This window comes from Moschus berezovskii, chromosome 1 (genome assembly GCF_049115385.1).
Source record: "Moschus berezovskii isolate FMDL1 chromosome 1, NW_MosBer_1.0, whole genome shotgun sequence".
Lineage (NCBI taxonomy): Eukaryota > Metazoa > Chordata > Mammalia > Artiodactyla > Moschidae > Moschus > Moschus berezovskii.
Window position 1 is genome coordinate 134,596,000 of NC_142460.1, and position 13,175 is coordinate 134,609,174.

The window sequence follows — 13,175 nt, forward strand, 5'->3', positions numbered from 1 at the left end:
GAATAAATATACATGTATGTATGTATAAATAATATTGTATATGCAATATTTACCCATTAATTCCACTTCTAGAAATAGAGCCTAAGAAACAGAGACATGATTTTTCAATCTCATATAAAGATGTTTATTATAATATTACTTATGATAATGATAAATAGTAAAATAAGAATAGCTATGCAATAATATAGCTATAATATACAGTCCTTGGAAATTTTCAAGTGGTTTTTAAGGTAATAAAATAATCTGACATACTATTAAGTGAAAAAATATAGTATGATTCCAATTCAAAAGGCTAGGGTAAAGCACAGCAAAATATTAGCAGTGATTGCCCTTTCTTTTTTATGTTTCTGTTTTCAGATTTTTCTACCAAGTTCAGATGTTACTTTTGTAATCTGAAAAAAAGTTATTTAAAAACAACAAATAAATTAAAAACCGCATCCACAGTTACACAAGAAATGAAAGTCAGCCCTTTATCTTCAACTCCAGAGCTCTGGTCCCTGAATCACCCTCCCTCGTTCTGCAGAGTAATGAGCCATCATATAAAATACATCAGCATCACTGAGTCATCAGACAATTATGCAAAATAGCCAATCAGAATGAAGTAAATTATATTAGATTGTTTCATATGTAATCTTATGCAGACATAGCCTCAGAAAGGGAATCAGTACCACTTAACTCCAGACTAATGTGCATTGTCTGCCACGACTTCTACAATTTTCTTATTATACCAAAACTACTGAACCCTCCTCTATCTGTAACACTTTCTTCCAATCATCTAATAATACCCTTTGTTTCAAATTAAAGTTACCACCAAATCTGGACATAAGACAGTCCTCAAATTCCTCATGAACTACAATCAACCTGCTATAAAATTTTTTCATTCCATCTTCTCAGAAAAGAAATTGGAGTGAGAAACCACTAGCGATTCCTTGTTGATGGCCATTAATCAATAACACAAAGAATTATTACCCATAGCAAACATGTAATGTCTTTCAGGACTAAAGTATTTCATATTCTGCCCTATAATTAAAACTTTACAGTGGATACATTTGTTTATATTCTATACTAATCATGTTTATATTCTATATACAGGTCTCTAATGGAGATATCATTCTTGGGCCATACTGTTGGAAGAAAGGACAATTGGAAGTCCAGAAAAATTCCTGTAAGTTCTTTACTGGCAACATCTATAGATGAAAGAAAACCAGGTGACTTGAAGAACTACATGTCCTATTGCTTACATTACAATTTGAAAAGATTGTACATTACAACTGATCATTGTCATCACTCCACTAATCTCAAGAACTCAACTGAAGTAGTAGTTCTAACATTGGGGTGTAAAATGGAAAGGAGTTGGTGATGAGAAAAATTGTCTTTTTTGAGTTATGTACACATTGAGATCTGCAATAAATCTAAGTTATGAATGGGCTCAGTTCCACCTGCACACACTAGTTTTCACTTGGAAACATCATGCTGTAAAACTAAAGGAGGAGGAGATATTTTTCATTTTTGATGATGTACGAGAGATATGACTTTCACTGTTCTTTAACACAGTCAATAGGCAAGGGATTCAGGCTATTGTGAATCAATGATTAATAATGTGTCCATTGTTACTATGGAAACCATACTTCTGGATCATCTCTCCTGAATACAGGGCAAATTGCTATTGTTTGAGTAAAGCAGGAAAGAGTAGAGTTTGTTTTTCTTTTCCCAAGTTGCTAGCTCAAACTGATTGCTTTTAGTTGCTAAGTCATGTCTGACGCTTTTTCAACCCCATGGAATGTAACCCACCAGGCTCCTCTGTCCATGGACTTCTCCAGGTAAGAATACTGGTGTGGGTTGCCATTTCCTTCTCCAGGTCAAACTGATTACCTTAATTTATATTCCCCTCTGACCTGATAAACGGTATTCCAATATCAGATAATACTGTAGGAATTGTATAGTCCTGTGTTAGACTCCTTTAAGGAAAGTTTCTGGTCTAGAGTAAGTAAAACAATATGTTAAGAACGGCTCAGACGGTAAAGAATCCACCTGCAATGCAGGAGACCTGGGTTTGATCCCTGGTTGGGAAGATCACCTGGAGAAGGGATTGGCAACCCACTCCATTATTCTTGCCTGGAGAACCCCTATGGACAGAGGAACATGGCGAACTACAGTCCATGGGATAACGAAAGAGTCAGACACAACTGGGCAACTAAGGACAGAACAGCACAGTGTTAGACTCCTTTAAGGAAAGTTTCTGGTCTAGAGTAAGTAAAAGAATTTGTTAAGAAAGGAAAACATTTTCAAGCTTTTCATTTGCCACCTAAGTTTTTTTCCCAGAAGTTCTTTAATAATGGCTTTAAAATTTAAGATGTATAGATATGAGATACACTGCTAACACTGACAAACTGTTTCATGCTTCCTTTGACTGAGATCATTCTTCTTGGTCTTTTCTCTATTTATTATCTCTATTGGGATATTTTTATATCCCAAATGTAAGTCCACAAACTTATAGGAGCTTCAGACAAATCACTTCAGTCATAAATAGTAAATGTGTTTCATAAAACACTTATACACACTTTATCTTGTTCTAATTTTTTAATGCTGATTTTTAAATTGTGGTTCAGATTTGGAAGTAACTTTTATTCTTGCCTTGAAAAGGTCTGAAAAATGGAAGTTCAGGCATTTTGTAGTACAACAAATTTTTAAGCTATATACATCAGTTAATTCAATCACTAAATATTTTCTTATAATGTCTTTTTAGAATTAGAAATATAAAAATGGGGCAGCTCAGAGCACACTGGGATGCTTTGATACACATAATACATTCTGTAATTTCTATGCTACCACAGTCTCTACAAAAGTTTTCCCTGCTTTGGCAATTTCACTGAAACTATTTTTCATTGCTAATTAATTTTTATTGCCACTTAATAAAAAGTTACCTTGGTCTTTATTTTCAAGATCATTTTGCTTGCAAAATTATCTTTAATTCCTAAGAGATTTTTTTTGTAGCAGTTACAGTGAATAAGCATTCTTAAATTTCAGGATTCCAAACACTTTTACTCCACACATTTTGCCTTATAACATTGGGATTTGTGAAAGTATTCCTCCCCTGCATTATTTGAAGCTGAGGCTGAGAAAAGGCCAGAGAGAAAATCTGCAGGGATCTGTCTTACACTGACCTCCTTTTTTAAAAAGTACCTTTTTCTCCTTATGATGCTGTCTTAGACAGGGGCCCAGACCCCCAGGCTGGTGGTCAGTGTGTTCTAGTCTATATCCCCATTGCATGCTGAGCTCTCATTCAATAAGTTCAACTATTCAACTATACACTTTTCACACAGGCAAAACGTATTTCCCTCCCTCATCCCCAAGTTCTTGAGGTGAGGGAAGTGGAGAAAGATTGCAAAGTTTTTGTTATTGTTTTGGAAGGAGGCATTTTAATGCAATTTTTGAACTCCTCTGAATGTCATTTAAGACCAACCTTAATGCCATACTCCTCCCTTTCAGCTTTTGAGTGCTTACTGCCTCCTTACAAGGGAGTTTTCTGAATAACAATCCAGGGAGCATTATTTGCCATTTTCACCAAGTTCCTGCTCTTTACAGTTACACATTTGGAAATATCAATCATCTGTACAAGACAGAGCTGTTACATCTCCAGCAGCATGGGAAAAGAAATCCAAGCATTCACTCTGGAGAGCACTTTCAAACAGGGTCTCATGCAGCCAGTAGGGAGTGGGGAGTCTTACCTGTGAGGCATGCCTGTGGTGTAGGCAGTGGTGTGCTCGGTGGACAGCTCCCAGAGTTTTAGGTACCAGTTCATCTCCACTTCTCGCACCAGAGCCAGTTGCCGTGCCCTGAGTTGAGTTTGCCCCGAGGGGCTGAGGCTGCTATCTTTCCCATTTTCTGCAGCTTTCTTGGGAGATTTGTCTTTGCTCCCTACAGAAAACCCAGATAGTTTCCTTAACTTGGGATTCTCTTCTGAGATCTGACCCCCTGCTGCCCCGGTCCGGGCAGCCAGCATCCTGGAAGTTTGAGTCTGTCTTTCAGAGAAAACTTGAAGTCACTGTCATCAAAGTAATTTGAATTGATTTGTCTGTTTCTGCCTCCCTCCTCTCTCCTTTCCTCCCCCATCCCCTTAACCTTATCTTGCCTCAAAGCTGTAATCGAGCCGAGTCTGCTGCAAGGGATGAAAGGGTATCTCTAACTTTCCTGAGGAAGAGCTAAGGCAGTCACTATCTGTGAGATCCTGGAACATGGAAATTTTCAAAACAACCCCCAGTGACTTTGTAATACTGAAGCTTTATGGTGCTGTTTCTGATGCAAAGTTTGGAGTTCTTCTTCACTTAACAATGATAACTTTGAACTTTATATCATTAGAGTTTTGTAAATTATATTTGATCATATTAGAGTTATAAAAATATGAGGCTAATGGAGGCTCATTCAGTTCAGTTCAGTTCAGTTCAGTCGCTCAGTCGTGTCCGACTCTCCGCGACCCCATGAATCACAGCACGCCAGGCCTCCCTGTCCATCACCAACTCCCGGAGTACACTCAAACTCATGTCCATCGAGTCGGTGATGCCATCCAGCCACCTCATTCTCCGTCGTCCCCTTCTCCTCCCGCCCCCAACCTTTCCCAGCATCAGAGTCTTTTCCAGTGAGTCAACTCGTCTCATGAGGTGGCCAAAGTATTGCAGTTTCAGCTTTAGCATCAGTCCCTCCAATGAACATCCAGGATTGATCTCCTCTAGAATGGACTGGTTGGATCTCCTTGCAGTATAAGGGACTCTCAAGAGTCTTCTCCAACACCACAGTTCAAAAGCATCGATTCTTCGGCGATCAGCCTTCTTCACAGTCCAACTCTCACATCCATACATGACCACGGGAAAAACCATTGCCTTGACTAGACGGACCTTGGTTGGCAAAGTAATGTCTCTGCTTTTTAATATACTATCAAGGTTGGTCATAACTTTCCTTCCAAGGAGCAAGCGTCTCATTAGGCATTCTTAATTAGAGTCCCTTTAGAGTTTTTAAAGTTTTAATGTGAGTTTCCTCAAATAAGTTTAACAATATCATGGCAAGGGCAGGATAATTCCTTTTGTAATAATTAGCCTTAAAATAATATTTTCAATCTATTTTATAATCTTTAGGGAAAAGGAGGTTTGTGAATATCAATGAGCCACTTAACATATGTCAAACATTCTTTCATTTCTGTAGCCTATCATAACGGATTCAGTCATTAATCCTCTCAGTACTTGTGATGGGTAGAAGCATAAGAATCACCTTACAATTGAGGAGACTGAGATGAAGTTGGAATTTAAAAAAAAAATGGTAGCTAGGAAGTGGTGAGAGCCTATGTGTGCATGGGTGTGGATGTGGTGGTGAATGTGCCCGTTACACATGAAAAACTAATTCTGAAGATGAAAAGAAAATTCAGTTAATGGCCCTTGTGCTTAAGATGCATGAGATTGACCCACATGCCTACCAACCAATCTGACCTCTGTCATAGCTCTGCTGCTGCTGCTGCTAAGTCACTTCAGTCGTGTCCAACTCTGTGTGACCCCATAGACGGCAGCCAACCAGGCTCCCCCGTCCCTAGGATTCTCCAGGCAAGAAGGGGACAATGATATCAGTGCCCAGTTAGGTGTCTGAAGTGAAGTGAAAGCCGTTCAGTTGTATCTGACCCTTTGTGACACCACGGACTATACAGTCCATGGAATTCTCCAGGCCAGACTGGAATGGGTAGCCATTTCCTTCTTCAGGGGATCTTCCCAACCCAGGGATTGAACCCAGGTCTCCCACATTGTGGGTGGATTCTTTACCAGCTGAGCCACCAGAGAAGCCCAAGAATACTGGAGGGGGTAGCCTATTCCTTGTCCAAGGGATCTTCCTGACCCAGGAATCAAACTGGGGTCTCATGCAATTGCAGGTGGATTCCTTACCAACTGAGCTATTGGAGTCCACTTAGGTGTCTACCACAAAGTTATTTGATGACACCCAAGCCCCAAGCTTCCCTGGTAGCTCAGCTAGTAAAGAATCTGCCTGCAATGCAGGAGAGTCTGGCAGGCTAAAGTTCATTGGATCACAAGGAATTAGACATGGCTGAGTGACTAAGTACAGAACACATACACAAGTCCCAAGCATGCAGACCTAGTCAGCCTCAGGGTCTCATGTATCAGCTGCCTCAATGTCAGTTACATGTAAAAAACTCAGGAAAGTTAGTGAATTTCTCTGTCTATTGAAGACCATAAATTATAAATCATGGAGGTATATTTAGGTCTTATAGCCTCTGAGGCTGGCAGTAGGGGAAGAGGGAGGCTCTTTTTAAAGAGTTAGCTCTACTGGAATGCTTGTTTGTGTCTCTGAGGATCTTGGCTGTTAGTCAATCAAAGCCAAGAATGAGAGAACAGCAAATCACACCATGTGCACTGTCCCGTGTTCAGGTGAAAGCGGTTTAGTATTAGTATCCAGGTAGTCTAGGATTAGAACCATGACCACCATGCCGTGAGCCACCTGAAACAACTACCAAAGGGCAACAAGACAGCAACCAAGCCCCGGATCTGCCCCACCTGAGGCTGTACAGAACTGTAACACCAGCAGCCTCTCCAGTTCCTCTCCCTGCCCTTCCATCCCTTGAGTCATTGGAAGAGCTCTGGCAACATGGTATCCATAGCAACAGATTCCTGAAAGTGTAGACTCTGGGGGACAGTCTCCCCGGACAGATATCACTGGGGATGTGTCAACAGTGAGCTCTGCAATGGAGCTGGGCAGGGGTGGGGTCTATGCTCATTCAGCCAAGGGGGTCTTCACACTTCCCTTGGCTTGCCTTTCTCAGGAGGCAGGGCTGTTTAAGAGCTCTGTTCGGGAGTCAGACTGCTTGGATTTGAATCCTAACTCCACCACTCACCTGCTCTGTGATCCTAGGCAAATTACTTAACAAACTGTGCTTTAGTTTCCACAGCTATTTAAAAATAAAAAACAGAGATAGTTGTATATATGTAGCAGTTTTTAATTACAGCCCTCAAATTCTTCAACATCCCTTTCATTGAGAGGTGGCATCAGTTTCCCTTCCCTGAATCTTGGTGGGCTTCTGACTGCTTTTGTTGCTGAAAGCAAGTCTGTGTGCCAGATACACAGGGAGGCTAAACCATACCAAAACATTGGCATTTGGAGCAGAGAAAGATTTATTTCAGGGCCATGGGAGGAAAGGGGTGGCTCATGCCTTTAAAAGCCCCAAACTCCCCAAAAGCTTTCAGCAAAGCCTTTTTATAAGAAAGGTGAGACAGGAGCACAGTTAGTTGTTGCAAACTTCTCTGTGTCAGATTCTTTATTCTTGAAGTCAGGTCACAATACTTCTGTAAACCTCCACCAGATAAACATTAGTCTCTGTTCTGACAAGAAAAGGCAAAGTCCCAAGGCTCAGATCTTGCCCTCCGAGGACCAGGCCCCGGCTAATAGGAATGGGTCCCTTTACAGGCCGGTTACCCTTCTCAAGAGCATTCGCCCAGCCCCGAGTCTGGGTCCTTCTACCAGTGCACAGGCCAGGAGGCAGATATCAGCTGGTGGCACCCTCAGGGCCAGGACCCCAGACCCTGCCCAGCTTTCCTCACTAAGGGAGCCAGGCACCCAGGACCTAGCAGGCCCTCAGGTTCCTCAGGCTGCCCAAGCAGGTGGCGGAGGAGGGGTGGGGGGAGAAGGGGGAAGGGAAGGGGTGAGGTCTCACAGGCTGTGACCCAAGGTGACTGCAATCGCTATTAAGTGCTGGAGATGGAGGAGAGGTTCACCGCTGCCTTAAGGCCTGGGCCAGTGAGTGGCCACAGTGAGCCCTACAGAATACAGCCCTCAGCCTGTTCCCAGGCCACCTATCTCATCCACCAGCCAGAGTCCAGAGAACCCAGGGGAGAAAAGCACCATCTGCCTCTCACCTCACTCTCCACCCCGAGGACCACTGTCCAATCAACCACTGGCAGAGCTTGACCTCTAACCCTGCGCTAAGGATCTCGGTAGCTAATGGTCTCATAAGTTAATGGTCTCTAGAGCTAAGTCTTGTGATAACAGCCACGAACCTGCCCCACCCCTATTACACTTTGATCAGTAAAAGGGAGGCTATATGACTTCCACAGCTACACCAGAAAGGCTGTGTGGCTTTCACCTACCACTCTTGGAATGTTCATTCAGGAGGAAACTAGATATCACGTCAGGAATCCGATTACCTTGATAATGTTCTGGTAGAGTCCCATGTAGGTGCTCTCGTCAGTAGCCAATGTCAACCACCAACTCTGGGAGCTACAGGGCTTGGTGAACCCTTGGGTAACTTGAGTCCCAGCCAACATCCAATTGGGATGGACAGAGGAGCCTGTCCATGATGTCCATAGGATCACAAAGAGTCAGACACTACTGAAGCGACTTAGCACAGCATAGCACAAGTGAGAATACTACACACAAGCCCTCACTGTGAGCTAAATAAAATCATTGCTTTATTGCCACTAATAAATTTTAGATTAATTATCCAGCAGAAATAGTAAACATCATTAAAGGTTTATATCCTTATTATAAATCTTTAACAAAATGTAAACTACTTAGAACAGGGTCTAGCATATATTAGCATTTAATAAGTATTAATATTTATCCTCCAGGTTAGATCCAATTGCAGCACTAAATTTCAAACTTCTGCTTATGGTTCCCTTTTAAATTTTTGAAAAACTAAGCATCAACTTAAATATTTTAAATATGGAAACTTAAATTTAAATAGTCACAAAAGATGCCACATCCAGCATATTATAAGTATTGTTGTTTTTAAAATAACATTGTTACATCACTATCTTAAATGTACCCAATGGAACTTATATCCCGCAGCTATTTGATATCTATCATCATCCATTTAAAAAATTCATGAGCATGCTCTTCTTTAGCAGTTGGAAATTTTACATTCTCCCTTTTTCTCTCTGAATTTGTTTTTCCAGTCTATTTCTCAGGCAGAATTTTAGCCTGATGTAAAATACCTGTATGCTGGAAAATATTTTACAAATGTCCCTATCAAATAACTCTCTGCAACAAAAATATGGGCATAAATGATAAATTTTTATTTTCTATGTCCACAAGACTCTATTATAAAATGTCTCAGAGATTGAATTATTGCAACATTATTGGATAAAATTGATTAAAACTAGATTTTCTAAATTTTGATAAGTTATTGTTTAACATAAAAAATAAAATTTTATTGAAAAAGTGTCTTTTAATGACAAGGATAGGGTTGGGATTTTTTTCTGAATTAGCCCATACTTCTTCACAAATTGCCAAGTTAAGGAACAGCACCCAGAGATATGGAGAACAATCCTTTCCAGCACCAATAATCTGGATTCCATCTAGGAGCAAACACTCCATGCACTGAATATTTCTTAAGAGGTCAGTTCCTGTCACTTTCACTTTATGATATTAATAAACAGCACATGGGCTATTTGCTCCACTAAAGCCTTGGATTTTTTTTTTTATTTACCTGCCTGTTGCAAGGTTTCTTCTGTTAATCAGCTAACCATTTTTATTACCTTTTAAATACTTAGCGCTGTATAGTGAGTCACTTTGTATTCCTACAGCATTTCTGCTGCTTTAACAGGCTACACATTTCTTTAGAATGTCACTGTTGAAGGAAAATGCATTTTCTCTTGATAGATTTTAGAACATTGTTACTTTTAAAGCATGCAGCAACCCTACCTGAAAATGTTTAAGTGTTTGGCAAACAAACAAAACATATTGAAAGCATTAATGCAATGTGTGCTAAAAGCTAAACTATCTCTGCAATCACTGATTTAAGGAAATATCAGGAAAGAAACACTCTTACTGTGGAAAAAAGGGAACCCTCTTACACTATTGGTAGGAATGTAAACTTGTGCGGTCACTATGGAAGACAGCATGGAGATACCCTAAAAAACTAAAACTAGAGCTACCATATGATCCAATAATGCCACTCCTGTACCTGTATCTGGAGAAAACCATAATTCAAAAAGATACATGCATCCCAGTGTTCACAGCAGCACGATTTACAATAACCAAGACATGGAAACAACCTAAATGTCCATCAGCAGAATGGATAAAGATGCAATACATATATACAGTGGACTACTACTCAGCCATAAAAAGGACAAAACAATGCCATTTGCAGCAACATGGATAAACCTAGAGGTTATCATACTGAGTGAGGTAAGTCAGAAAGAAAAAGATAAATGTCATATGATATCACTTATACATGGAATCTAAAATATGACACAAATGAATTCATTTATAAAACAGACTCACAGACATAGAAAACAAACTTATGATTACCAAAGGGAAAAGGGGTAGGGAGGCATAAATTAGGAGTTTGAGATCAGCAGATACAAACTACCGTGTATAAAATAGATAAACATTAAGGTCCTACTGTATAGCACCGGGAACTATATTCAGTATCTTCTAATAAAGTAACGGAATATGAAAAAGAATATATATGTACACACACAAAGATAAAACAGAATCACTTTGCTATATACCAGAAACTAAAAACATTGTAAATCAACTACTTAATTTTTTTAAATGCTTAACAGAAAAAAATGAAAGAAAATACTCTCCTTTATGAGCATTTATAGTCTTTTGCAGAATCTAGAGAATTAAAAATCATCTATACTTTCTCCATCTCCTCCCCTTTAAAGGAGAATAATGGTCTTAAAAAGGAAAAATAGAGAGTGTGCAAGAAAGGAGGTAATTATTTTCTTATTTTTTAAGGTAGACAAGATCTGATGGTAAGTGCTACTTAAATTCATGGTCTCCAACTTGAGGCAGGCCCTATTCCTAGGCAGCAATCAGGATCAATGATATTTTGTGATCTTACAGGAAACATTTGGGATCTCAGACCAACAATAATCCTATTCCCACCATTGTCCTTTATCGCCATAATTTATTCAAATTTCTATCTTTAAAACTTGAAAGATTACTTGCTAATAGACTTAGAAAGCACTTCCAGTTCATAAAAGCTATTATGGGGTCCAATATCTAAATCTACTCCTCACTTGTTGGAGTTCTGAAAATGGTGATGATTTTGGTCAAGTTCCTGTTTAGGTCCATTGTCTTGGTTCCCATCCTAGGGGCTGACCCTAATTCACTCACTCACAATAAAAATAACACACCTATACTCTTAGCATGTGGTCCAGTATGAGCTCAAATATTTCTTCAGCTCCACATTGGAAAAGTGACTAATAGCCCCCATTTCCGGAGAAGACAATGGCAAGCCACTCCAGTACTCTTGCCTAGAAAATCCCATGGATGGAGGAGCCTGGTAGGCTGCAGTCCGTGGGATCGCTAAGGGTCGGACACGACTGAGCGACTTCACTTTCACTTTTCACTTTCCACTTTAACACATTGGAGAAGGAAATGGCAACCCACTCCAGTGTTCTTGCCTGGAGAATGAATCCCAGGGACGGGGGAGCCTGGTGGGCTTCCATCTATGGGGTCACACAGAGTCGGACACGACTGAAGTGACTTAGCAGCAGCAGCAGCAGCAGCAGCCCCCATTTCTGATGTATCATCTCCACCCTTTGTAGGCTGTTACTACCCTGTTACCTGGTAGGAAAAATGACTCCATTTGCCATCCACTCCTGAGCCTCAGGAGTACCATTCTGTGTAAGAGGAAACTCAACTAAAATATTTTGTAGAAGCCACTCACTGATATTTGCCAGTGCAATGATCACACTGCCTCAAGTTAATGGGAGCCTCACTAATAAAATCTACATGTATTATGAATGAGAACATGATTGACAAAATGAAAACAAGACATGTATTTAAGGAAGTGGTTGTCTATTAAAAAGAGAGCCTGAGAGGTCACTTAAATCTGGAGATGCAGAAATAGTTTAAAAGGATTTCACATCAGACAGAGGTTGGTGGCCCAAGCTCTGCTGCAGATGAGCTGTATGACCTGGGAAAGTTGATTATCTCTGAGTACCAGTGTCCCCACTGGCACAACGAGGCACCCCAGATTATAATATTTCTATGAGGATTATAGATAATTAGTATAAAGTGTAGTGCTCAAAAAAACTATAGATATGATTATGATAACATCTTGTCATTTATTGTTACATTATTTACATTTTAGCACCTAGTGAAAAGTGAAAGTGTTAATCGCTCAGTTGTGTAGGACAATTTTGGGAACTTATGGACTGTATAGCCTGCCAGGCTCCTCTATCCATGGGATTTTCCCAGGCAAGAATACTGGAGCAGGTTGCCATTTACTCCTCCAGGGCATCTTCCCGACACAGGACTTTTGAAAGGCAGGCTGCATTGCAGACAGATTCTTTACTGTCTGAGCTACCAAGGAAGCCCTCTAACACCTAGAGTGTTTTGTTGGTTTTTTTTTTTTTAATGTGTCAAAGGATTCATGCATGCTTTGACTATAACAACGCATATGGAAGAGTTCGAACCGATATTTTTTGGCCCAATATTTTTTGAGTCTAACAGCTGGTTTATATGTAATTGCCCAGTACCCATCACTTCATGGGAAATAGATGGGGAAACAGTGGAAACAGTGTCAGACTTTATTTTTGGGGGCTCCAAAATCACTGCGGATGCTGATTGCAGCCATGAAATTAAAAGACGTTTACTCCTTGGAAGGAAAGTTATGACCAACCTTGATAGTATGTTAAAAAGCCGAGACATTACTTTGCCAACAAAGGTCTGTCTAGTCAAGGCTATGGTTTTTCCCATGGTCATGTATGGATGTGAGAGTTGGACTGTGAAGAAAGCTGATTGCCGAAGAATTGATACTTTTGAACTGTGGTGCTGGAGAAGACTCTTGAGAGTCCCTTGGACTAAAAGGAGATCCAACCAGTCCATTCTAGAGGAGCTCAATCTTGGGTGTTCACTGGAAGGACTGATGCTAAAACTGAAACTCCAATACTTTGGCCACCTCATGCGACGAGTTGACTCACTGGAAAAGACTCTGATGCTGGGAGGGATTGGGGACGGGAGGAGACGGGGATGACAGAGAATGAGATGGCTGGATGCCCTCACCGACTCGATGGACATGAGTTTGAGTGAACTCTGGGAGTTGGTGATGGACAGGGAGGCCTGGCGTGCTGTGATTCCTGGGGTCGCGAAGAGTCGGACACGACTCAGCGACCGAACTGAACTGAAGTTTAAGGCATAACAGCAGGGAACTCTTTATTCCATGATAT